At 40.2% G+C, this 27,894-nt stretch overlaps 1 protein-coding gene across 7 annotated transcripts in view; it reads left to right on the top strand.

Moving 5' to 3' along the window:
- PKIG (cAMP-dependent protein kinase inhibitor gamma) overlaps positions 1-27,894 on the top strand; it is a 113,371-nt gene that overhangs the window by 33,109 nt on the left and 52,368 nt on the right. The gene's annotated exons all lie outside the window — the stretch shown is intronic.

The raw sequence follows: 27,894 nt of genomic DNA, 5'->3' as shown, positions 1-27,894 counted from the left end.
GCTTCCCCACAGCAGGTAGGGAAAAACAGTCACAGTTTTACACTGTGTCCTTTTTCAGTATTCCTTTTCATTTCCCCAAATCATCTGTTACTGCAGCATCATTGACCTCTTGACAAGTTATGATCTTTATCTCATTTTAAAGTGGCTGTTTACTGATGTCATGAAAGGACACAGCCTCATCTGCCTATAAATTGTGATGTGTGAGTTGTAGTGAAATCTAGCCGTTACAGAAATAATTTTCATTATCATCTGTTTTGAAGGGCACTCCTTTCTGATTTTGTTTGCCTGATCCCAAGTCCATCTTATCCAATGGTGTTTCTGTAGCTCTCCTTCCATTTATTACAGTATAAGACAGACTGTGAAGCATACCCTCATTATCATGATTTCACATTCTTGTCCGTGTTCCAGACGTAAATGTAAAAGCCTCTAAGGCACTTGAGACTGTCTAAAATAGACATTTTGAAGGGTCAGTTGAAACTCATCAATGGAAATAAAGAGAATTGTTGTTGTTAGGTGCTCTCAAGTCCGTTCCAACTCATAGCCACTCTGTGTACAACAGAAGGAAACACTGCCCAGTCCTCCATCATCCTCATAATTTTGTTATGCTTGAGCCCCTTGTTGCAGCCACTGTGTCAATCCATCTCTTGGGGGTCTTCGTCTTTTTGGCTGACCCTCTACTTTACCAAGCGTGGTATCTTTCTCCAGGGACTGGTGTCTACTGATGACATGTCCAAAGTATGTGAGACAAAGTCTCTCCATCCTTGCTTCTAGGGAGCATTCTGGCCGTACTTCTTCCAAGACTTTTGACAGTCCATGGTATATTCAGTATTCACCAATACCATAATTCAAAGGCATCAGTTCTTCTTCAGTCTTCCTAATTCGTTGACCGGCTTTTGCACGCTTATGAGGTGATTAAAAACACTATGGCTTAGGTTAGGCGCACCTTAGTCTTTAAAGTGACATTTTTGCTTTTTAACACTTTCAAGAGGTCTTTTGCAGGAGATGGAAACCCTGGTGGCGTAGTGGTTAAGTGCCACTACTGCTAACCAAAAGGTCGGCAGTTCAAATCCACCAGGTGCTCCTTGGAAACTCTGTGGGGCAGTTCTACTCTGTCCTACAGGGTCCCTGTGAGTCGGAATCGACTCAATGGCAACAGGTTTGGCTTGGTTTTTGCAGGAGACTTGCCCAGTGCAATGCGTCTTTTGATTTCTTGACTGCTGCTTTCATGGGCGTTGATTGTGGATCCAAGTAAAATGAAATCCTTGACAACTTCAGTCTTTTCTCTGTTTATCATGATGTTGCTTCCTGGTCCAGCTGCAAGGATTTTTGTCTTTATGTTGAGGTGTAATCCATACTAAAGGCTGTAGTCTTTGATCTTTACTAGTAAGTGCTTCAAATCTTCTTCACTTTCAGCAAGCAAGGTTGCTTGCTGCAAAACTCAGGTTATTAATGAGTCTTCCTCCAATCCTGCACTCTTCTTCATACAGTCCAGCTTCTCGAATTATTTGCTTAGCATACGGATTGAATAAATATGGTGAAAGGATACAACCCTGATGCACACCTTCCTGACTTTAAACCATGCAGTATCCCCTTGTTCTGTTGGAATGACTGTCTCTTGGTTTGTGTACACAGTTAAGTGTTCTGGAATTTCCATTCTTTGCAATGTTATCCATAATTTGCTATGATCCATACAGTCAAATGCCTTTACATAGTCAGTAAAACATAGGTAAACATCTTACTGGTATTCTCTGCTTTCTGCCAGGATGTTACCGCAAATTGCGGGTTCGAGCCGCCTGTCGCAAAGCCAATACTGAGACAGGAGGAGGTAAGCAGTCAGAAGGCTTCATTGAATACCAGTATTCAAGAGACAGAGGGGGTTAAATTCCTCTCAAATTCTGTCTGCTCTAAAGGGTTGGTGGGAGGGTTTTATATGGGAAAGATCAGGGTTACCTAATATTTTGAGCACGTAGTCCACAGATGGTCTTATACATTACAAAACAACTACAAAAACTCTTTATTAAACTAAAGATAAACATGTCAGGCATCTGGACTCTAATCAGTATATTTGTAATAGGCTGAAAAACTCTGATAAGAATCTCTCAGCTAGTGGAGCTGTTTTGCCAAGTCCACTGTGGCTGAGATAGGGAGTAAGAAAGAAAGCCTTCCTGTCGGTTTGTAGGCTGAAGGCCATTTCTCAAGAGAACAAAAAAAGAAGAAAAGAGACCAAGGCCACGGGAGCTGAGATAGCTCCGCCCCCCTTTGGAAGAGACTGGTGCAGCTCGTGTAATTAAAAGATGTTTAGAGATTACTTAGAGCATCGCTATGGCGTTAGCCATGTCAAGCTCTTGATCACCTGTTTTGAATAGGGGAAAACATGTTGTAAGGTATTAGGGTGTTTGTTATGTTTAAGAGTGGAACAGGCTGCTCAGTTATATTTTGAACAGAGCCTGTACCATTTTCCAAGGACCAGAGATTAATCACAGTCTATATAGTTATACTAAAACAAACGAGAAAATATATTCTCTAATGTTAAAACACTAAAGAAAATGCATTTTTGCTACTTCAAGGATCCATCTTAGTTCAGTAATTGTGTCCCTTGTTCCGTGTCCTCTTCTGAATCTGGCTTGAATTTCTGGCAGTTCCCTGTTGATGTACTGCTTTTGAATGATTTTCAGCAAAATTTTACTTGTGTGTGATATTAATAATATTGTTCGGTAATTTCTGCATTCTGTTGGATCACTCTTCTTTGGACTAGGCATAAATATGGATCTCTTCCAGTTGGTTGTCCAGGTAGCTATCTGTCAGTTTTCTTTATTAGGACGTAGCCATGATTTTTCTTCATTAGGACTTGTAGACCTAATGAATACCACTTGATATGAATAATCAAAATATCCAATTTCTCTTCACAGTTCACTTCTGCATCTAAGATCATCATGCTGGCTATATCAGAACCCAGTTGCTAGAGAATCTGGGTTTGTTTATAAGGTTTTATATTACTAGAAGACAAGCTAGAGGGGCGTTAAAATGGTTGCTGAATGAAATGGTTGCTGAATGAGCCAGTCTGCAGTATCTGCCGTAGGGCACAAATGATGAAATGATCTCTCAGTGATTTCTGAGCTGGACCGTAATGGACCGAGGAGGAGTTTTCCAGGTACATAAAGCCAAGACTGTTCTGTGCGGAGAAACCATGTGTGCAAAGTCATGGAAGCGCGAGAATGTTTGTGATGTTCAGGGATTAGCTAAGGATTATTTCAAAATAGCTAGAGCCTGGAGTGTCCGGGACCGAATAAGTAGAATAAGACTAGAGATGGATTGAGGCCAGATTGTGAAATATCTTGAATGTTGCATTAAGAATTTGTTCACTATCATATAGTCAAGGTTTTTAAGAAGTGCAGTGACAGGAATGTTTAGGTAAGTGTAATGATATATATATACACACACATATACATATATGAAATGTTTTTCAACAAATGCAATTGTATAAAAAGCTTTTTAGGTTTAATTTTCTTCTTTAATACATTTTCAATCTCTAGAAAGCTATAATTAATCACTTCAAATTAATGGAACAATTAAAAACAAGTTTAAGAAATTAAAAACATAATTTGCAAGTATTTAATATCCTCTGAAAATTATTTCCAAATTAAGGTTAAAAAAAATGTACATAATAGTCAAATACCAGTTAGTTTCAAATTCTGTCAGATCCACAGTTAGCAACGTTAGTCTTTTGGGCTTCTTCAGCACCCGTTGTTAAATCTGCAGATTTCTTTTCTATGAAGAATGGAAATCCCCCCCCCCCCGTCCCCTTTTTTAACACCTGGAGCTATTGCTCTCTGAGTTCTTTAAGATCACCAGTTATTTTTTCAATGAGACCCAGGGCTCTGTGAGAGGGTCCTAAGAGACCAGGAGGAGAGATCAGTGCACAGACATTCATTCTGGCCTCCTGGAGCTCCCTGAGCAATACAGTGTTCTTTCTTACCAAGGTTTCTTTGGGACATTTCAGCCCCTTCAGTGAGAAACCTCAATGGGAGTGCCAGCATTTGTTAGAGTATTCAGTGCTGTGAGCCTGTCCTGATTACTGAAATCCAAGTAGCCTATTGACTCTATTTGTTTAATTTTTAACTTCAAATTGTTTTTTGGTCTGTTAACTGTTCTTTCTAGTCTTCAGCTTTAGGTGATTAGGTCTTCGGCTCTTAGAGGGCTTTACGTTTAGAAATCCAGTAAAGTCTCTTCCATAACATATGAATACTCTTTGGGGTATGTCCAGAAACTAATGGATACTGAAGTTGTTTGGAGGATCAGAGTCTTCCCTGTTAGTTGACATAATTGAATCAGAATCATCCTTGCTGATATTTGCAAATGTGAGATTAATAACTGGGTGCATAAAAATTGTAGGGGCCATGATTCAGGCATAACTTTGTTCCTCTTATCTTCTTTGAATCCATACAGTGCATTCATTCAGTCCACACTGAATTCTTCCACTGGCTAGTCACAAGCTTCCTGGTCAGTTTCCTCTCGTTCCTTGAACAGGAGTGGCTATCTGCGCCTTTTCTCTTTCTAACTTACTGCATTTATCTTCAAGAATATCATCTTTTTTTTTTTTCTTATTGGAACTTCTAAAGACTTTGACATAAGTTATTTACAGAGCCTCCTTATCTCTTGGTCAGCAGTCTCTGTCTTCCTCAAGGGAATCCCTTTTATTTTTCCTAAGTCTGTTGTAAAGACTAGGCGCCCTGGTAGTGCAGTGGTTAAGCACTTGGCTGCAAACTGAAAGGTCTGCGGTTGGAACCCATTAGCTGCTCTGTGGGAGATAGATGTGGCAGTCCGCTTCCAGAAAGATTTACAGCCTGGGAAACCCTACAGGGCAGTTCTAGCCTGTCCTTTAGGGTTTCTATGAGTTGGAATCAACTGGAAGACAGTGGGTTTTGTTTTGTTTTGGTTTTGGGTTTGGCTCTGAAGATGCTTTGCTTCAGGCTTGGAGTTCTTCCCTGGCTAAGAATTTTCATTTGTGGACACAGTAGCTTCGTTGCAGTTCTTTAATGAAAGATCTCTGTTTGTTGCAAATCATGGCATTTGTACTCATGAGTTTGAAGTTTAGTTCTTTTGTGGGTGGTGGCCTTGTTCTTGAGCTTCTCTTCCATGGTACTAAAATCCACTGGGTGTATATAATGACCAGCAAGGTGCCAGGAACAGTACGGTCAGTCATGGAAAATGAGGAGAAAGCTCTTGGGCCTTTCTCTGCTGTTGTCTCATCAAAACCACTTGAAAGAGGCTCTACTTCTTGCTGGGCTAAGGAGCTCAGAGGCTTCAGGGTGCTTTCACCTTTATAGGATCCTGACCCTGGAGGTCTTTCTCTACTTCATTTTTCATGCCATCTCTGACTCGCTTTTTGAAAAAATCCTCCTTTTTCTTCTGTTTTACTTTCCTTGGTTCTGCTTTCCTCCTTTATTTCTCCTTTTCCTTTTTCTATCATTATGCTTATCAGGATCATTACTATCTTCAAAAGGCTTGAATCATGGCTGAGGTGCCTGAACAGAACTTAGAGACTTCATTTCCTCCCACTGTCAGGTGCAGCTTCGAGGGCTTTTCCACCTATTCCTCAGAACGGTGTTTGTCTGGCTGTGTGTCTTGTGCATACAGTGTTTGCAATTAAAAACAATCTGCCATAAATAAAGATGTGTCTGTCTGTCTTTGTGTTCTAGTCTGATTATTTCTGCGTGATAAACTGAATTCCTTGGTCAAACAGTATGCCCATTTAAACTGTTGGTTCCTTTTGAGAGAGGTAGCTAAGAGCATGGGCTTTGTAGTCATACAAACCAGTTTTCAGTTTCCAACTGCCACTTGCTGGCCATTCACTAGGCTTAAACTGTGCCTCAGTTTGTTCTTTGGAAAAACAGGATGACACTAGAAACCATCTTATGTGGCTGTGAGAATTAAATGAGATGATATAATGTACTGTCCCTGGCTGGTGGCCAGCATATAGGAATAGTAGGTATACAAGACAGACCAGGTCCACACTCTCATGGAACTGACATTCTAGTGGGGAGCAGGGGGATGGTAAAAGACAGTAAACATTACTGAGCAAGAAAAATAGTAGTGCTGTGCAGACAGTTTTAAAAAAGTGATGTACATTAGAGGGTCCCAGACAGAGCTGGAGAAAAATATAGAACAAAATTTTAACTCACAAAAAAAGACCAGACTTACTGGCCTGACAGAGGCTGAAGAAACCCCGAGAGTATGGCCCCCGAACACCTCTTTAGCTCAGTAATGAAGTCATTGCTGAGGTTCACCCTTCAGCCAAAAATTAGACAGGCCCAGAAAACAAAATAAGACTAAAGGGGCACACCAGCCCAGGGACAAGGACTAGAAGGCAGGAAGGGACAGGAAAGCTGGTAATAGAGAAGAACCCAAGGTCAAGAAGGAGAGTGTTGACATGTCATGGGGTTGGTAACCAATGTCACAAAACAATATGTACTAATTGTTTAATGAGAAACTAGTTTGTTCTGTAAACCTTCATCTAAAGTACAATTAAAAAAAAAAAGATTACAGCTTTGGAAACACTATGGGGTAGTTCTACTCTGTCCTAGAGGTGGCTATGAATTGGAATCAACTAAAAATAAAAGAAAAAAAGAGAGTGATATAGAGCTGGTAGATGCTAGTTATCGTAGGTTGGGTAGGTTGGGAAGTCCTGAAGAGGTGACATTGTGGCTAAATCTGAATGACAAGGATATCCTTTAAATTCCTAGAAGTAGAATCGTGGGATCCAAGACTATATGCATTAAAACTTTTGGTCAATCTAGTATTGACAAATGAACCTACAAAAAAATGTCTAAAATAATTTGTATTTCCTCTGTCTATAGCGATGTCTCTTTTCTTTACCCTCATCAGCTCTTTTCTCCTAATTATAAAAGGTGGGATTATCAAAGGCTGATCCTAAGGACCTTTCTGCTGGTCTTCTAATAAGATTCTTTAATGGGGAAAAGATAAGAAAATATCACAATTTTTGGTTAAATCAGGATTCAGGGTTTTTACAGTGTTATGACAATGTAAATACTGTTCCCAGCTGAGCCAAGTAACATTCTAATTATTATTCCTTCCTGTCTTCCAGTCTTTTTGAGGGATCCCTTTTGCTTGTCCTCCCTAAATTAATTGCCCAGTTGTCTGGAGGGAAGATGAGAAGGCAGAAGGGGACAGAAGTTGGCTGAATGGTCATGGAAATACAGGATGGAGAGAAGTAGTGTGCTGTCTCATTAGGGGGAGAGCAACTAGGAGTACATAAAAAAAAAAAAAAAGTACATAGCAAGGTGTATATAAATTTTTGCATGAGAGACTGACTTGATTTGTAAATTTTCACTTAAAGCACAATAAAAATTAAAAAAAAAAAAAATTAGTTGCCCAGCATCACCCCCTTATTCTAGAAACCTTTCTCCTCTCCTACTGGCTTTTTTCTCTCTGCTTGGTCTTGCCTGCATTGTCTGATAGAACTGGAAGCCTCGGACATTTTATTCAACAGGCATGTTGACTAACAGCCACTTTCGCTCCTGTTGGAATTCAGCATGCCTGGCTCGGAGTAGATACTGACCAGCATTGCTTTTGCTGTAAAAACAAGGCAGCGTTTTGAAGTAGGCCGATTTTTCAAGCCAATTCGTTGGCAAGGGTGTATAACACCTTCTGTGAGTTAAAACTGTGTAGAAGGTGCGCATCTTTTTGCTCCAGTCAAACCCTTCTTCTGTGCGGCATGCAGTGGGGAAAGGGGGCATTACTGAGCCCCGGACCGTACAGCTTCTTCACCCCAGATCAGTGGGTAATGAGACCTCTTTTATTTGTTTGCAATGTGTATATGATTGCATATTGTTCATGGTACCATTATGGAAAGCCTTTTATCGTCCTACATCCTCCTGTGCCATAACAAATATTTTCTTTCTATGTCTTGAGTGGCTAGGGATCTTTACAATGATGTAAAAACAAACAAACAAAAAAGCCCGTTGCTGTCCAGTCGATTCCGACTCATAGCAATCTCATAGCCGCCTTATAGGACAGAGTAGAACTGCCCCATAGGATTTCCAAGGAGTGGCTGGTAAATTCGAACTGCCAACCTTTTGGTTAGCAGCCGAGCTCTTAAACACTATGCTACCAGCATTCCGAGAATGCTATAGTACATGTTGAATTACAGATCTTATTTAGGTAGTGCTTTGTTCATTTACTGCACAGTTGTATATTTTTATAGAATACACAGACATGTACTAGAGTTTAATCTCTACAATTCAAGTCTTAAAATGATACTATGTAGTTCAAACTCTGAGGAATGGATTGAAAGTCACCCATTCTAAAATTGTTTTTTCTTTTCATCATCTTTTAAAACTCAGCAACATTAACAGAATATCCTGAGGACAACGAGGGGGCCCGGGATAGTGTGGGGAGGGAATGAATGTGTTTGGTGAAATTGTCCAGAAGCAAAGCACTTGAAACCCAGAGATTTGTCATCCAAATATGTGCAGATTGCTGCTGCTATAAATAGTTTGAACTTAAGTAAACAGCCTCTTCCCCCTGCCTGCTGCTTGGCCATTGTTCAGATGCCAGAACAGGCTGGGGAGCAGCATCTTAAATACCAGGCTTCTGGTCCTTGTGCTGAACTTTTGGGTTGCTCCTCTGTGAGGCAGGGCGGTTAGCTCTCCAGGGCTTGAGATGACCTAGGTCAGACATTCACCAACCCCTTTGGTTCCCACCTCTACCCAGCCTGTTGTACGATTTTACGAACTTGCCTTAGAATAGCACCAATCTAAGGCTCCTGGCAACTATAAAAAGCCCTGGGGCCACATGGCTGTTGACTCTAAAGTAGGTTTAGGAGGCATAGCTGTTCTTTTCTCAGGGCAGACACATGCACGGCTCATTTCTTTATTTTGGAGCCAAGAAAAGTGGTGCTGGTTGTTGAAATTGCTGCAAGCTGCCTGTGCCAGCAGTTGCTCTGCTGTGTGCTATGAGGGCAGGCAGCTGACATTTCAGGAGCCCCTTTGAGGACTCAAGCAAAATGCTGACATTAGAGCAGCTGAGGACATGCCACGCCTTATTACTATATTTCCTCTGGAAAAAATAAGTCTCCCTCTTTTTAAATTCCTGCTTCAGCTGCATTCACTTACAGTGACTCTTTATGTCAAATGCTCATGAAAAGGTTATGAAGAAATTGGCTTCTTGGAATTGAGGGGGAATGCGTAAGGGGAATAGAAGAATACTAGATCAACGATCAGGAGACCTGGGTTCTTGGGCAGTTACGTAACTTTTCTTGGCGATAGTTTTGTTATCTGTCAAGTGAGGATAATTGTCTCTTTTCTGTTTCATGAGGTTGATGAGAAAATGTATGTCAAAGTACCTTCTGGACTATACTGAACTAAAAACTAGTGGGATGTAAATGAGAGGTGAGGTACGGGGAAGAGCGTGGTTATTGGAGCTGGGCCTTCTGTTCTCTCTCTCAGCCTCAGTTTTTTCATCTGTAAAATGGGAATGCAGATACCTACCTTGCAGAAGTGCTATAAGGATTAGATACAACATATGCTATTTAGAAATATGTAATGGTGGGTAGACAAATGGTAGGCCGAAGTTAAGTGACAACGATAGTACATTTCATGTGATATTATTCACACAGGCTGATTTAGGATTCTTCACCTGGGGAAACAGATTTAGCTTATAGATGTTGAGATTAGCAGAAAAAAATGCTAAAAGCAGATAGCAATAGCTAATAATAATAGCTAACATTTTAAAAAATCAAATTAAGGCATGAACCTGATTTTTTTTTAAACCTGCAGATACAGAAAGGTATCAGTTTCCTGCATACCACTCACCTTGAGGCAACCATTTCATTTTTTACTTTCAGCACTTCTGGTGGTCACCTCCATTTCTCTAAATAATATTACCTCCGTTTCTTTTTTTTTTTTTAATTAATTTTGTTTTTGTCAAAATGACACAAAGCTTTATTTTTAACTTTTAAGGTCAAGTATTATTAAAAACTTATAATAAAAACAGCTGTCCTCTGCCCCCACCCTTTCTTTACTCTCCCTCCTGTCCTGATCCCTAAGAGCAATACCTTTGATTGCATTAGCTGTTTGTTCTCGTATTTTCTCTCCATATATCTAAGTAATATGCTTATATAGCTCTCTGTCTAAAACTGTTTTTAGTGGGGAAATTTTCAAACATACACAGACCTAGAGAGAACAATACAGTAAACACTCGTGTACCACCCATTACCCAGCTTAAGGAATCATCAGCCCATGACCAGCCTTGGTTCATAGATTGTCTGTAGCCATTTTTATCCCCTGCTACTGGATTATTTTGGAGTAAATGCTATCATTTCATCAATAAGGCATCAGTTTGTATGTATGTATCTCTAAGAGACAAATGACCTTTTTTCTAATAACACTACCATTGTTACACATAAAATAATTAACAGTAATCTTAATAGCAAAGATCTCCATCTCATAGATTTTTTTTGTAAGCATATTATGTAGCTATATGGAGAGAAATCCAAGCAGGGGCTACACATTACTATACTGCTCTTTCTTGGTTCATCAGCTTTAGATGTTAACCATTGACTTTCTAGAATGGCATGTGAGGCGTTAGCTTTTGTATAAGCACCACAGACCCGTTTATACCCATTTGCTTTCCCTTTTCTCCCAATATCACAATGTTTGGTTAAACCAGGATTTAGTGTTTTACAATGTTGTGACAATGTAAGTATTGTTCCCTGCTGAGCCAAGTAATATTCTGATTATTTTTCCTTTCTGTCTGATTCTGTTTTCCCTGGACTTGGTAACAGCTTGTTCTTTAATATGCTTAATTTTCCTTGTTCCTATTGCTAAGTGTTTCCATACTTTCCAGTAGACTTTCAATACACTTCTGGTAAATCCTATCAGGGAGTCCCTCTGGCAGCTCCGTTTTCCTGGAGCCTTTTACCTTCCTGCTCTATCAGACCAGTGTTCTCTAGGCCAGCGGTTCAGCTGAGAGCCTGGAGCTGCCTTCATCGTCATCCTTGGCATCCCTTTCTCCTCTCTCGTTGGATCCCTGTTTTTTTATATCCTACTTCTTTCTTAGTTAAGAACTTATTTACCCATTGCTGTCGGGTCAATTCTGACTCATAGCGACCCTATAGCACAGAGTAGAACTGCCCCCCAGGATTTTCAATGCTGTAATCTTTACTGGAGCAGACTGCCACATCTTTCTCCCATGGAGTAGCTGGTGGCAGCCAAGTGCCACCAGGGCTCCTCAAGCTCTCATTTAGGGGAAGCATATTCCTCAGTAGTTCATTGAGAGAACAGTGAAAGCAAAATAGTGTTTTAAGTTCTTGCGTGTCCGAAAACTGTCTATTTTGTGTAGCTGAGTGTAGAATTCTAGGTTTGAAATCGTCCTTCAGAACTTTTCCCTGAGAAGCATGGCCCAGTTGTATCAGGGGCCCAGTATTGCTGATAAGAAGTCAGATACCGGTCTGATTCTTTTCTTTTGAAGCAGTCTGTTTGTCCCTTCGGCAACTTTTAAGATGTTTTTCCTTTGGAATTATGAAAGGTCAGGAGGCTGTGTCTAGGTATGGTCTCTTTAATCTCATTCAGCACTTTCCGGGGTTTTCGGTTTGAAGATTCATATCTTTCTTCAGCTCTGGGAAAAATTTTCTCATGATTTTTAGGTAATTTTCTATTGCCCAGTTCTTTTTTTCTTGTTATTTTTCTGGAATTTCTGTTTACTTTGACCATGGACTTCCTGAATTGTTGTTCTATAATAAGTTCTTTTTTTTTTTAATCCAGTGATTATATTTTCCCTATTTTGAAAGATTTCCTTATATTCTGGTCCTTCCACTGAATTTTTAATTTCAGTATTCATATTGTTAATTAAAAAAAAAATCAAACCCGTTCCTGTGGAGTTGATCCTGACTCATAGCAAACCTACAGGACAGAGTAGAACTCTGCCATAGGGTTTCCAAGGCTGTAATCTTTTTTTTTTTTCTTTTTTTATTGTGCTTTAAGTGAAAGTTTACAAATCAAGTCAGTATCTATCTCATACAAAAATTTATATGCACCTTGCTCTATACTCCTAATTGCTCTTGCCCTAATGAGACAGCACACTCCTTCCTTCCACTCTCTCTTTTCATGTCCATTTGGCCAGCTTCTGACCCCCTCTGCCCTCTCATCTCCCCTCCAGACAGGAGATGCCAACATAGCCTCATGCATCTACTTGATCCAAGAAATTCGTTCTTTACCAGTATCATTTTCTGTCCTATTGTCCAGTCGAATCCCTGTCTGAAGAGTTGGTTTTGGGAATGGTTCCTGTCTTGGGCTAGTGGGAGGTATGAGGACCATGACCACTGGGGTCCTTCTAGTCTCAGTCAGACCATTAAGTGGTCTTTTTACGAGAATTTGAAGTCTGCATCCCACTGCTCTCCTGCAGGGGTTCTCTGTCGTGTTCCCTTTGAGGGCAGTCATCGGTTATAGCCGGGCACCATCTAGTTCTTCTGGTCTCAGGCTGATATAGTCTCGGGTTTATGTGGCCCTTTCTGTCTCTTGGGCTCATAATTACCTTGTGTCTTTAGTGTTCTTCATTCTCCTTTGCTCCAGGTGGATTGAGACCAATTGATGCATCTTTGATGGGTGCTTGCTAGCCTTTAAGACCCCAGATGCCACTCTCCAAAGTGGGATGCAGAATGTTTTCTTAATAGTTTTTATTATGCCAGTTGACTTAGATGTCCCCTGAAACCATGATCCCCAAACCCCGACCCCTGCTACGCTGGCCTTCAAAGCATTCAGCTTATTCAGGAAACTGCTTTTGGTTTAGTCCAGTTGTGCTGACCTCTCCTGTATTGTGTGTTGTCTTGCCCTTCACCTAAAATAGTTCTTATCTACTATCTAATTAGTGAATACTCCTCTCCCTCCCTCCTTCCCTCCCCCCTCTTATAACCATCAAAGAATATGTTCTTTGTTTAAACTATTTCTTGAGTTCTTATAATAGTGGTCTTATACAATATTTTTCCTTTTGCAACTAATTTCACTCAGCATAATGCCTTCCAGATTCCTCCATGTTATCAAATGTTTCATGGATTCATCATTGTTCTTCATCGATGCATAGTATTCTATTGTGTGAATATACCGTAATTCATTTACCCATTCACCCATTGATGGGCACCTTGGTTGCTTCCATCTTTTTTGCTATTGTAAACAGTGCTGCAGTGAACATGGGTGTGCATATATCTGTTCGTGTAAAGGCTCTTATTTCTCTAGGATATATTCCAAGGAGTGGGATTGCTGAATTGTATGGTAGTTCTATATCTAGCTTTTTAAGGAAGTGCCGAAGCTATTTCCAAAGTGGTTGTACTATTTGACGTTCCCACCAGCAGTGTATGAGTGTTCCATTCTCTCCACAGCGTCTCCAACATTTATTATTTTGTTTTTTGGATTAATGCCAGCCTTAAATATATATATATATATTTTTTTTTGTTGTTGTTGTTGCAGTGAAATGGTTTCTCTTTGTAGTTCTGATTTGCATTTCTCTAATGGCTAATGATCATGAGCATTTCCTCATGTATATGTTAGCTACCTGAATGTCTTCTTTAGTGAAGTGTCTATTCATTATCTTTTGCCCATTTTTTAATTGGGTCATTTGTCTTTTTGTTGTTGAGTTTTTGCAGTATCATGTAGATTTTACAGATCAGGGGCTGATCAGAAATGTCATAGCTGAAAACTTTTTCCCAGTCTTTAGGTAATCTTTTTACTCTTTTGGTGAAGTCTTTGGAAGAGCATAGGTATTTGATTTTTAGGAGCTCCCAGTTATCTAGTTTCTCTTTTGCATTGTTAGTAATGTTTTGTATACTGTCTGTGCCATGTATTAGGGGTCCTAATGTTGTTCCTATTTTTTCTTCCATGATCTTCATCATTTTAGATTTTATATTTAGGTCTTTGATCCATTTTGGGTTCATTTTTGTGCATGGCGTGAGGTATGGGTCTTGTTTCATTTTTTTGCAGATGGATATCCAGTTATGCCAGCACCATTTGTTAAAAAGACTGTCTTTTCCCCATTTAACTGACTTGGGGCCTTTGTCAAATATCACCTGCTCATATGCGGATGGATTTATGTCTGGATTCTCAAATCTGTTCCATTGGTCTTTGTATCTGTTGTCGTACCAGTACTAGGCTGTTTTGACTACTGTGGCAGTGTAATAGGTTCTAAAATCAGGTAGAGTGAGGCCTCCCACTTTCTTCTTCTTTTTCAGTAATGCTTTACTTAACCGGGGCCTCTTTCCCTTCCATTGTGAAGTTGGTGATTTGTTTCTCCATCTCATTAAAAAATGCTGTTGGAATTTGGATCAGAATTGCATTGTATCTATAGATCGCTTTTGGTAGAGTAGACATTTTTACAATGTTAAGTCTTCCTATCCACGAGCAACGTATGTTTTTCCACTTTTGTAGGTCTCTTTTGGTTTCTTGCAATAGTGTTTTGTAGTTTTCTTTGTATAAGTCTTTTACATCTCTGGTAAGATTTATTCCTAAGTATTTTATCTTCTTGGTGGCTACTGTAAATGGTATTGATTTGGTGATTTCCTCTTTGAAGCTTTTTTTGTTGGTGTAGAGGAATCCAACTGATTTTTGTATGTTTATTTTGTATCCTGATACTCTGCTGAGCTCTTCCATTAGTTTCAGTAGTTTTCTGGAGGATTCCTTAGGGTTTTCTGTGTATAAGATCATGTCATCGGCAAATAGAGATACTTTTACTTCTTCCTTGCCAATCTGGGTGCCCTTTATTTCTTTATCTAGCCTAATTGCTCTGGCTAGGACTTCCAGCACAACGTTGAATAAGAGTGGTGATAAAGGGCATCCTTGTCTGGTTCCCGATCTCAAGGGGAATGCTTTCAGACTCTCTCCATTTAGGGTGATGTTGGCTGTTGGCTTTGTATAAATGCCGTTTATTATGTTGAGGAATTTTCCTTCTATTCCTATTTTGCTGAGAGTTTTTATCATGAATGGGTGCTGAACTTTGTCAAATGCCTTTTCTGCATCAATTGATAAAATTATGTGATTCTTTTGTTTTATTTATATGATGGATTATATTAATTGTTTTTCTAATGTTGAACCATCCCTGCGTACCTGGTATGAATCCCACTTGTTCATGGTGAATTATTTTTTTGATATGTTGTTGAATTCTATTGGCTAGAATTTTGTTGAGGATTTTTGCATCTAAGCTCATGAGGCGTATAGGTCTGTAATTTTCTTTTTTTTGTGGTGTCTTTACCTGGTGTGGGTATCAGGGATATGCTGGCTTCATAGAATGACAGTATTCCATCCTTTTCTATGCCCTGAAATACTTTTAGTTGTGGTGGTGTTAACTCTTCTCTGAAAGTTTGGTGGAACTCTGCAGTGAAGCTGTCCCGGCCAAGGCTTTTTTTTTGTTGGGAGTTTTTTGATTACGTTTTCAATCTCTTCTTTTGTTATGGGTCTGTTTAGTTGTTCTACCTCTGTTTGTGTTAGTTTAGGTAGGTAGTGTGTTTCTAGGAATTCATCCATTTTTTCTAGGTTTTCAAATTTGTTACAGTACAACTTTTCATAGTAATCTGATAGGATTCTTTTAATTTCAGTTAGGTCTGTTGTAATATCACCTATCTCATTTCTTGTTTGCTTCCTCTCCTGTTTTTCTTTAGTCAGTCTGGCCAATGATTTATCAATTTTGTTAATTTTTTCAAAGAACCAGCTTTTGGTCTTGTTAATTCAATTGTTTTTCTGTTTTCTATTTCATTTAATTGTGCTCTAATTTTTGTTATTTTCTTCTGGTGCCTGCGGGTTTCTTTCGTTGCTCTCTTTCTATTTGTTCGAGTAGTAGGGATAATTCTTTGATTTTGGCCCTTTTTTCTTTTTGTATGTGTGCATTTATTGATATAAATTGACTTCTATGCACTGATTTTGCCGTGTCCCAAAGGTACTGATAGGAAGTGTTTTCATTCTCATTGGATTCTGTGAAACTCTTCATTCCATACTTAATGTCTTCTATAGCCCAGTCTTTTTTGAGCAGGGAATTGTTCAGTTTCCAAGTGTTTGATTTTTTTTTCTCTGCTTTTTCTGTTACTGATTTCTACATTTATGGCCTTATGGTCAGAGAAGATGCTTTGTAATGTTTCAATGTTTTGGATTCTGCTAAGGCCTGCTTTATGACCTAATATGTGATCTATTCTAGAGAATGCTCCATGCACAGTAGAAAAGAAAGTATTCTTTTCTTGACTTGACTGCTGTTGGGTGGAGTGTTCTGTGTATGTCTGTAAGGTCAAGTTGGTTGGTTGTGGCATTTAGGTCTTCCGTTATTGAGCTTCTTTCTGGATGTCCTGTCCGCCACCGAAAGTGGTATGTTGAAGTCTCCTGCTATTATTGTGGAGCCGTCTTCGTATTGCCCTGTCTTGCTCTCCATATGAAGGACCTATGACTACAGTTCTTAGCTTCTCTTTATTGTTTTAATGTTGCCTTCTTTTACATAATAACATTGCTGTTTCCCTGTTTTGAGCACTTTTTTATCTTGATTTATTTTCGTGATTTCCCTGTCTGGGTTGACATCTGATTGCTCTGCCCCGCGTTCTAGTCTGGGGTTGATACCTGATATTGATTTTCCAACCAAAGAACTCCCTTTAGTGTTTCTTGTAGTTTTGGTTTGGTTTGGTTTTTATGAATTCTCTAAACTTCTGTTTATCTGGAAATGTCCTAATTTCACCTTTGTATTTGAGAGACAGGTTTGCTGGATATATGATTCTTGGCTGGCAATTTTTTTCCTTCAGTACTTTATGTGTCACCCCATTGCCTTCTTGCCTGCGTGGTTTCTGCGGAGTAGTCCGAGCTTATTCTTATTGACTCTCCTTTCTAGGTGACTTTTCATTTATCCCTAGCTGCTCTTAAAATTCTCTTTATCTTTGGTTTTGGCAAGTTTGATTGTAATATGTCTCGGTGACTTTCTTTTAAAATCTACCTTATGTGGAGTTTGATGAGCATCTTGAATCGATATCTTCTCATCTTTCACAATATCAGGTAAGTTTTCTGCCAACAAACCTTCAGCAATTCTCTCTGTATTTTCTGTTATCCTTCGCTGTTCTAGTACTCCAGTCACTCATAGATTATTTCTCTTGATAGAGTCCCACATGATTCTTAAGGTTTCTTCGTTTTTTTAAATTCTTTTACCTGATTTTTCTTCAAATATATTGGTGCCAAGTGCCTTGTCTTCAAGTTCACCAATTCTGCCTTCCACTTGCTCAATTCTGCTCCTGTGACTTTCTGTTGAGTTGTCTACTTCTGTAATTTTATTGTTAATCTTCTGAATTTCTGATTGCTGTCTCTCTATGGATTCTTGCAGTTTATTAAATTTTTCATTATGTTCTTGAATAACCTTTTTAATTTCTTCAACTGCTTTATCTGTGTGTTCCTTGTCTTGTTCTGTGTATTGCCTGACCTTCCTAATTTTGTTCCTGATGTCTTGAAGAGTTCTGTATATTACTCTTTTGAATTCTGCATTCAGCAATCCCAGGAAGGCATCTTCATCCAGAAGATCCATTGATTCTTTGTTTTGAGAGCTGGTTGAGGCGATCATGGTCTGTTTCTTTATGTGACTTGATATTGACTGTTGTCTCCAAGCCATCTATAAATTATTGTATTAACTTATTTTATGTTTGCTTACTGTACCCTAGCTTCTTTGTTTTGTTTTGATATGCCCAAATGGGTTGCTTGAGTGAGCTAGCTTGATTATTTTCGCCTTTGCCTCTCTGATGTCCTGTCCCCAGATGGCTAGAGGTGTTATCAGGTACATCAGTCTAGGAGTCTATTCAACTTTCTTGTATGAATTCAGCTCAGGTGTCCAGGTAGCTGATCATCAAGTGCGTGGTACAGGCTCTGTCCTACAGTCTTAAAGGGGCAGGGGCGATTGGCGTAGGTACCAGTATCTGGTTGCAGCAGAGGTCACACTCTGAGCAAGGCAGGGGTCTGAGAAAAGTCCCCCAAGTGTCTCTGAGGAAAGCACATGCCTCTTCCCTAGAGTGTACAGGTGGGTGGGTTCTGCAGAGGGACCGTAGGCACCCCAGTGTTTCCTTGGCACCCACTTATCCTTGGAACCCGTCATGGGTGGCTGGGTGACCTGAGTGGAGCCACCAGTCCTTAGGCACCTGATGTGGGTAGGCAAGAACTCTGTTTAATAGGCAAAGCAGTGTCAAACATCAAACACCCACCTCTCTACCGCACAGCTGAAACAATTGTAGTCTGCCAGCAAGTGCCTATTCTCGGGAAATAGGCCCACATAGGTCCATATAGGGAGGAAAGGTATTCAACGTCCATGGACTGCTTATGCCTGGACAGGAGCCACTTCCGTCCTGAGCTCCCCAGGTTAGTGGAGCTGGCAGATTATCTTTCTGCCCAGTTGCAAATTTATTCCTTCTCTAAGGTGGGGAGGATGGCTCCAGGCGCTCAACAGGGCCTGTCTCAGGCCCGGGGATATCAACAGCCACTGAAGATGGCTTGGGGGCGGGGGAGGGGGCGTGGTAAAATGTACGCAAGTACTTAGATTTGCGGAGAGCCACGTTCTTCTCTAGCTCTAGAGGTATGAGTAGGCTGTGCGGCTGTCTCCTTCTCCCTGAGGAAACTGCTGCCGACTGCTACTACGAGCCTGCTGCAGCCACTCCTGGGAACGATGCCTCAGGGATCCTGGCAATTCAGGTCTGCCAACTCCTCTCCATTTGTTTCTGAACCTGTCTCCCCTTCCCTCTGCAGCTCTGTCCGTTTTCTAACTTTGCCTTTGATGTTCAGGGCTCCTAAAAAACCAAACCCAGTGCTGAGTCAATTCCGACTCATAGCAACCCTATAGGACAGAGTAGAACTACCCAATAGAGTTTCCAAGGAGCACCTGGCAGATTTGAACTGCCGACCCTTTGGTTAGCAGCTGTAGCACTTAACCACTAGACCACCAGGGTTTCCTCACGGCTCCTAGCTTGTCATAAATATAATCTTTTCACTTTATTTTTTTGGGTCTTTGTTGTAAGAGGGTTTGCAGGAAGCATCTGGCTATTCCGCCATCTTGACCCCTCCTCCTTTTCTCTCAAGGCTGTAATCTTTAAGGAAGCAGATTACCACATCTTTCTTCTACAGAGTGACTGGTGGGTTCAAACTGCTGACCTTTTGGTTGGCAGCCAAGTGTTTAACCACTGGTCCACTATGCTCCAGGAGTCCTTTATTGTCAGTTTATTCTTTTTATGTTTTATGGACCTAGTATCTTCAGAATCTTTCTGGAGACATAAGATTTTTTTTTAAGCTTCTCATTTCTCTGAATTTTCTTTTCTCTTATAGGGTCCATTTTCTCCTTATTTTAGCCTTTGTTGTATTGTTGGTTTTCCTCAAATGCCCTGTGATACTTTTTTGGCCATTTATAATCAATAATGAAAGGTTCATGCTGATTGTTTTAGGTGGTAATCTTGGCTTCCTGTGGAATTGGTTGTGCGTTTGCCCCATAGGCCTCTCCCCTGCTTGGGAAGCTGCTAGGGGCTCTTCGTGCACAGAGAAGGGTACTCTTTGCTTTAGGGCATGCGAGCAGGAGCCAGCTATTAGACTGAGGTCCCTTCAGATGTTAGAATGTGAGGTCTCTTTCTAGAAGCCCTAGATCTCTAGATCATCCCAAGCAGTTCTTCAGTTTATTTAAAGAGTCCTCCTGTCTTTTGCCTGGAGTTTTGCAGGGTTTCCAGGTCCTCTGGGTACTGGTGGGGGAGGGAATCAGCTGACTGGCATAGCGATTATACAACCGGACCTTCAGTGGATCCCCTAATTTTTGTCCCTCCTTCTAAATCCCATTCTCTATACCAGCCATCTCTAGCCCAAAGCCTTGCTAGGATTGCACACAGCAGTTTGTCTCCTACTTCGAGTGGCTCTATCTTGTCCCAGTTCGCTGGACTTCAGCATCTGTCTGTCATCATGCTTCTACCTTCTTCTGTCTTTTGGAAATATTTGAAATGAAATCTCTGTTCCCTAATGATCCTCTCCCTACTCCTTCACCTTCCCCACTCCTCACCCCCCTCCTGCCTCTGTTGTTTTTGCTGTTTTGGATTTTATTAGGCATGATTCAGTTGGATTCAGAGAAACAAAATATATATGTATATTTTTATATATATATGAATGTATGTATGTAAAACAGTGATTTAACAACATGGAAGCTTATTTACTCCTCACATTCAGGAATCTAGAATTAGCGAGTCCTAGGCTGATTTGGCTCTCCATGAATCTGGACTCCTTCCCATTTGTTGCTCTGCCTCACATGACTTCCATGCCCAAGGTCATCTTGTGGTGTAAGATGTCTGCTAGAGCTCAGCTTTAAAGTCCATATTTCACTACCAAGGAGAATGAAACAAAGAGGGAACTTCCCCTTTCTTTAAGGACACTGCCTGAACGTTGCACTCAACCCTTCCACTCATATCCCATTGGTCAGAACAGAGCCCCCAGCTCAAAAGAGCCTGTGATTGGTGATTTTTACCAGCTAAAAACCAGAGGTCTGTTATTAGAGTCTCTGGGTAGTGCAAACTGTTAAGCTCTAGACTGTTATCCAAAAGATTGGTAGTTTGAACCCACCCAGAGGCGCCTGGTCTGGTTCCAAAAGGTCCCAGCCTTGAAGACTCTGTGGAGTACAGTTCTCTGATGCACATGGGATCACCATGAGTTGGAATCGACTGGACAGCAACTAACAACAACAACACCACTATTGAAGTAGGAGATGACGTTTATTGGGGCCACAAATAGCACTCTGCTAAATGGAGTTATTCTTGTGCTTACTCCTTTTTGATACTTTACTGGAATCTCCTTGGGGAGGTGAGACAAAACCCTTGTTTTCCATCTGCTATCTTAAACTTGACCCTGGTAGCTAACATTTACCTAGCTTTTACTGTGTGCCAATTGCCAAAGCTGTATAAATGCCTTCCATATATCTGGAATCATTCATGTCTTAAATGTTCCTCCCCTATATATCTGTATTGCTTGCTGTCTTACCTCATTCAGGGCTTTTTTTAAATATCATGTTTACAGAGGGGCCTTGCTATATATCCTTTGTGTATTAGCAGCCCTATTATTCCCTGCTCTCTTACCCTGCCTTGTTTTTTCAGCATAGCACTTATCACTGATTTTTATTATATTCCATATTGATTTATTGACTCTCTCTCCCAGTGGAGTATAAGCTCCAGGAGAGCAGGGACTTCATCTGCTTTGCTCACTGCTGTATTCCCAGCACCAGAAACACTGCTGACACATTGTAATAAATATTTGTTAAATGAATGAGTTACATGTGCTAATCCTCACAACAATGCTATGAGAAATTAAATAACTTGACCAAGAAGGTTATACAGACTACTAGAAGGAAAACTTTAAGCCTAGATCTTTGCTTCACAAACTAACCTTGAAATAACCAGGTCAGGTCTTGTGTCTGGAGGCTAGTTCTTCCAAAGCCTCTGAAGCAGCTCAGAGATGAAGAAAGAGAAGCCCAGTTCGTAGTTTAGAAGACATGGTTCTTTTTTTTTTTTTAAGCATGCTGTTGCTTTACCCCAGGCCTAGACTACCCTAGATTTATGTGTTTGTTTATTTAGGAAATATTTATTGTTTTTCCTATTCTGTGTCAGGGGCTCTTCTAGATTCTTGGGATAGATATATTAGTGAACAAGAGATACATGCCCTTGACCCTGAGGAGCTTACAGGCTGACAGGAAAACACACATAACATATATTTACAGTAGCATTATGTGAAGGGTTATAAGAAGAGAAATAGAGGGTGCCATGGGACCAGTACAGCAGGGGGAGCTAACGTGGCTCAGAGGGCAGGGGTGGCCTCCCTGAGGAAGTGACATTTAATCTGAGATCTGATTGCTGAGCAGTTCACCAAACGAGAGGAGGGGCCTGGTTAGATTTGTGTTTCACTGTGTAGTGTCAGGCAGGAGAGCCTCCAGCCAATAGCAGGTCTTTCTCCATTTAGAGCACCAGGCCTGCTTCTGTGCAGTCCCTTGCCTTCTCTGAGCCTGGCATGCCTGGACTTGGAAATGGGGAGACCAGATGCCCCTTTCCGCTCTAGAAATCAATAAGTATGAGATTATTTAAAATGAGCACAAATGGAGGTCTGTCTGTTCCATAATGGCCCCGATGGGAAACCTAGCTCTAGCTGCTGGGAAGCAGCTCTGAAGAAGGCTGAAAACACCAGGGAGGGAGCAGTGTGATATCCTGTGAACCGACCCGTTTTTTAAGTGCATTCTCACTGGGGTTAGCCTTCTCTTCTCCTGCCAACTTTCTGTCAGGCACACCACATCATCAACAGTCCAAAGGTGGCCAAGAAGTAGAGCCTCAGAATATCAGACAACTTAGAAAAAGCAGTGAGTGTACTCTGAAACCAAAAAAATACTTAGAACATTCCTTGGTCTTTTGTGGAGTTGACTCCTCCCCCTCAAACGACTTAAGTTTCTGTTTCCAAGCATTGTTTTTGTCATGTGGTTCTTTCTCTGGGGTTATTTCTGGGTAATAGATCATTTCCCTCCCTTTTTTTCTGCTTTTCCATATTTTCCTATTTGTTACAATAAGTAATTATGATTGTGATTGGAAAGAAAACAAAACCTACTTTTTAAAAAATAAATCTCAGTCAATATGCTTCTCAATAAGGTCTCACAAAAATGACTAAAATGGTATGACAATTGAAACCCCACCTTTTTTTTTTTTTGTACTGTAGGTGAAAATTTACAGCTCAAGTTAACGTCTCATACAAAAATTTATATACATATTGTGATATGACCCTAGTTGCAGTCCCTATAATGTGACAGCACACTCTGCATTTTCACCTCGGGTATTCCGTGTCCATTCAACCAGCTCCTATACTTCTCTGCCTTTTCATCCCACCTCCAGACAGGAGCTTCCTGTTTAGTCTCATCTGTCTACCTGAACTAGGAAGCACATCCTTCACGAGTATTATTTTATGTTTTATAGTTCAGTCTAATCTTTGAAGAGTTGGCTTCAGGAATGGTTTTAGTTCTGGGTTAACAGAGAGTCTGGGGGCCATGTTTTCCGGGGTTCCTCTAGTCTCAGTCAGACCATTAAGTCTGGTCTTCCTATGTGAATTTGAGTTCTGCACCCCACTTTTCTCCTACTCCATCAGGGACTGTCTGTTGTGTTCTCTGTCGGGTGGTCATTGGTGGTAGCTGGGCACCATCTAGATGTTCTAGTCTCAGGTTAATGGAATCTCTGGTTTATGTGGCCTTTTTTGTCTCTTGGGCTAGCGTTTTCCTTGTGTCTTCGGTGTTCTTCATTCTCCTTTGTTCCAGATGGGTTGGGACCAGTAAATGCGTCTTAGATGGCCGCTCAAAAACTTTTAAGACCCCAGACACCACTCACCAAAATGGAATACAGAACATTCTCTTAATAAATTTTATGTCAGTTGACTTAGGTGTCCCCTGACACCATGGTCCCCAGGCCCCCGCCCCTGCTACTCTGTCCCTCAAAGTGTCTGGGTGTGTTCAGGAAACTTCTTATAGCTTTTGGTTTAGTCCAGTTATGCTGACTTCCCCTGTATTGTGTTGTTCTTCACTTCACCTAAGATAATTCATGTTTACTATCTAGATAGTGATTTCCCTGCTCCCACCCTTGAAACCATCAAAGAATGTTTTCTTCTGGGTTTAAACCTTCTCTTGAGTTCTTATAATTGGGGTCTCATAAACTATTTGTCCTTTTGTGACTGACTAATTTCACTCAGCATGGTGCCTTCCAGATTCATCCCTGTTATGATGTTTCACGGATTCGTCATTGTTCTTTATCACTGAGTAGTATTCCATTGTGTGAATATACCATAATTTGTTTATCCACTGGGCATCTAGGTCGTTTCCATCTTTTTGGTATTGTAAACAGTGCTGCAATGAAAATTAAAAAAAAAAAAACCAAACCCACTGCCGTCGAGTTGATTCCGACTCATAGCGTCCCAGTGAACATAGGTGTTCATATATCTGTTCGTGTGACGGCTCTTATTTCTCTAGGATATATTCCAAGAAGTGGGATTGCTGGATCGTATGGTCATTCTATTTCTAGCTTTTTAAGGAAGCGCCAAATCGATTTCCAAAGTGGTTGTGATATTTTACATTCCCACCAGCAGTGTATAAGTGTTCCAGTCTCTCCACAACCTCTCCAACATTTATTATTTTGTGTTTTTTGGGTTAATGCTAGCCTTGTTGGGGTGAGATGATATCTCATCATAGCTTTGATTTGCATTCCTCTAATGGCTAATGATTGTGAGCATTGTCTCATGTATCTGTTAGCCGCCAGAATGTGTCCTTTGGTGAAGTACCTGTTCATATCCTTTGCCCATTTTTTAATTGGGCCATTTGTCTTTTTGTTATTGAGGTTTTGCAGTATCTTGTAAATTTTAGAGATTAGACCCTGATCAAATATGGCATAGCCGAAAACTTGTTCCCAGTCTCTAGGTTCTCTTTTTACTCTTTTGGTGAAGTGTTTCGATGAGCATAAGTGTTTGATTTTTAGGAGCTCCCAGTTACCTAGTTTCTCTTCTGGTGTTTGTGCATTGTTAGTTATGGATTGTATTCTGTTTATGGCATGTATTAGGGCTCCTAGCGTTGTCCCTATTTTTTCTTTGATGGTCTTCATTGTTCTAGATTTATATTTAGGTCTTTGATCCATTTTGAGTTAGTTTTTATACATGGTGTGAGGTATGGGTCTTGTTTCATTTTTTTACAGATGGATATCCAGTTATACCAGCACCATTTATTAAAGAGACTGTCTTTTCCCCGTTTAACTTTAACTTTCCCATTTAGACTTTAGGCCTTTGTCAAATATCAGCTGCTTATAGATGGATGAATTTATGTCTAGATTCTCAGTTCTGTTCCCTTGGTCTATGTATCTGTTGTTGTACCAGTACCAGGCTGTTTTGACTACTGTGGTGGTATAATGGATTCTAAAATCAGGTAGTGAGAGGCTTCCCACTTTGTTCTTCTTCTTCAGCAACGCTTTACCTATCTGGGGCCTCTTCCCTTTCCATATGAAGTTGATGATTTGTTTCTCCATCTCGTTAAAAAATGTCATTGGAATTTGGATCAGGATTTCATAGTATTTGTAGATTGCTTTGGGTAGAACTGACATTTTCACAATGTTGAGTCTTCTATCCATGAGCAAGGTATGTTTTTCCACTTCTGTAGGTCTCTTTTGGTTTCTTACAGTAGTGTCTTGTAGTTTTCTTTGTATAGGTTTTTTACATCTCTGTTTAGATTTATTCCTAAGTATTTTATCATCTTTGGAGCTATTGTAAATGGTATTGATTTGGCGATTTCCTCTTCGAAGTTTTTTTTTGTTGGTGTAGAGGAATCCAACTGATTTTTGTATGTTTATCTTGTATCCTGATACTCTGCAGAAATTTTCTATTCCAGTAGTTTTCTTGTGGATTCTTTGGGGTTTTCTGTGTACAAGATCATATCATCTGCAAATAGGGATACTTTTACTTCTTCCATACCAATTTGGATGTGCTTTATTTCTTTATCTAGCCTAATTGCTCTGGCTAGGACCTCCAGCACAATGTTAAACAAGAGTGGTGATAAAAGGCATCCTTGTCTGGTTCCGTTCTCAGGGGGAATGCTTTCAGACTTTCCATTTAGGATGATGTTGGCTGTTGGCTTTGTATAAATGCCGTTTATTATGTTGAGGAATTTTCCTTCTATTCCTATTTTGCTGAGAGTTTTTATCATGAATGGGTGTTGGACTATGTCAAACGCCTTTTCTGCATCAGTTGATGAGATCATGTAGTTCTTATCTTTTGTTTTCTTTATGTGATGGATTACATTGATTGTTTTCCTAATATTGAACCATCCCTGCATGCCTGGTATGAATCCCACTTGGTTGTGGTGAATTATTTTTTTGATATGTTGTTGAATTCTGTTGGCTAGAATATTGTTGAGGATTTTTGTGTCTATGTTCATGAGGGATAGTGATCTGTAATTTTCTTTTTTTGTAGTGTCTTTATTGGGCGCGATGGTTAAGATTGCGTTTCAGCTTGGCTGGGCCATGATTCTCAGTGTTTGCATGTGATCACTCCCATGATGGGATCTGCTGTGAGTAGCCAGTCAGTTGAAAGGGAGTATCCAAATATAAGCAGATGTTCTGGCTTTTTGCTCACTCTGGATCCTGCGGCTTCCTCCTGTTCATCTGACCTCTAGTTTTGGGGACTTGAGCTATCAGCTTATCTGCTGATCTTGGGATTCATCCATCTTCACAGCCTGTGAGCAGAGTCCTGCTCTCCAACCTGCTGATCTTGGTTTCACCAGCCCGTGCAGCTACGTGAGTCAGGAGAAGCCTCACGGTCTTGCCTGCCAATCTTAGGATTTGTCAATATTCATAGCCTGTGAGCAAGATCCTTGCTTTCCAACCTGCCAATCTTGGGTTCACCAGCCTCTGCAGCTACATGAATCAGAAGAAGCCTCTCTCCTAATCCACAGACCTGGAATGTTCCTGCCTCTACAATCATGTGAGCCATTTCTTTGATATAAGTCTCTTTCTATATGTATTTATACGTTTTACTTCTCTTGAGAACCCAGCCTGAGGCACTGGGTTCTGGTATCAGAGTTACGCTGGCTTCATAGAATGCATTCAGGAGTATTCCATCCTTTTCTGTCCTCTGAGATACCTTTAGTAGTACTGGTATTACCTCTTCTATGAAAGTTTGGTGGAATTCTCCAGTGAAGCCATCAGGGCCAGGGTTTTTTTTTTTTTTTTCTGTGGTAGTTTTTAAATGACCTCTTCAATCCGTTCTTTTGTTATAGGTTCATTTAGTTTTTCTACCTCGGTTTGTGTTATTTGAGGTAAGTAGCATGTTTCTACAGATTTGTCGATTTTTTCTAGGTTTCCAAATTTGTTGGAGTATAGTTTTTCATAGTATTCTGTTCTGTTTCTTTTAATTTCAGTTGGGTGTGTTGAGATATCACCCATCTCATTTCTTATTTGGGCAATTTGCTTCCTCCCCTGATTTTCTTTTCTCATTTTGGCTGGTAGTTTATCGATTTTGTTGATCTTTTCAAAGAACCAGCTTTTGGTCTTGTTAACTTGTTCGATTGTTTTTCTATTCTCTATTTCATTTATTTCTGCTCTAATTTTTATTATTTCCTTTCTTCTGGTGCCTGTGGGCTTGTTTTGGTGCTCTCTTTCTATTTGTTCATGTTGTAGGGTTAATGTTTTGATTTTGGCACTTTCTCCCTTTTGGATGTGTGCATTTGTTGCTATAAATTGACCTCTGAGCATTGCTTTTGCTGTATCCCAAAGGTTCTGCTAGGATGTGTTTTCATTCTCATTTGATTCTGTGAATTTCTTTATCCTGTCCTTGATTTCCTCTATAACCCAGTAGTTTTTGAGCAAGGTGTTGTTTGGTTTCCACATATTGGATTTTTTTCCCCTTGCTTTCTGTATTATTGATTTTTACTTTTCTGGCTTTATGGTCAGAAAAGATGCTCTGTAATATTTTGATGTTTTGGGTACTGTTAAGGCTTGCTTTGTGGCCTAGTATGTGGTCTATTTGAGAGAATGTTCCATGTGCATTGAAAAAGAAAGTATACTTGCCTGCTGTTGGGCGGAGTGTTCTGTATATGTCTGTGAGATCAAGTTGGTTGATTGTGGCATTTAGATCTTCCTTGTCTTTATTGAACTTCTTTCTGAATGTTCTGTCCTTCACCAAAAGTAGTGTGTTGAAGTCTCCTACTATTCTTGTGAAGCTGTCTGTTTCTCTTTTCAGTGCTATTAGAGTTATATAGTGTCCTTCCTTTTCCTTTGGGTGGATTTTGCTGTAAAGTCTATTTTGTCAGAGATTAATATTGCCACTCCTGCTCTTTTTTGATTGTTGTTTGCTTGATATATTTTTTTCC

This window comes from Elephas maximus, chromosome 25 (genome assembly GCF_024166365.1).
Source record: "Elephas maximus indicus isolate mEleMax1 chromosome 25, mEleMax1 primary haplotype, whole genome shotgun sequence".
Lineage (NCBI taxonomy): Eukaryota > Metazoa > Chordata > Mammalia > Proboscidea > Elephantidae > Elephas > Elephas maximus.
The sequence above is the reverse complement of the archived record's forward strand: the minus strand, read 5'-3'. Positions and strand labels throughout refer to the sequence as shown.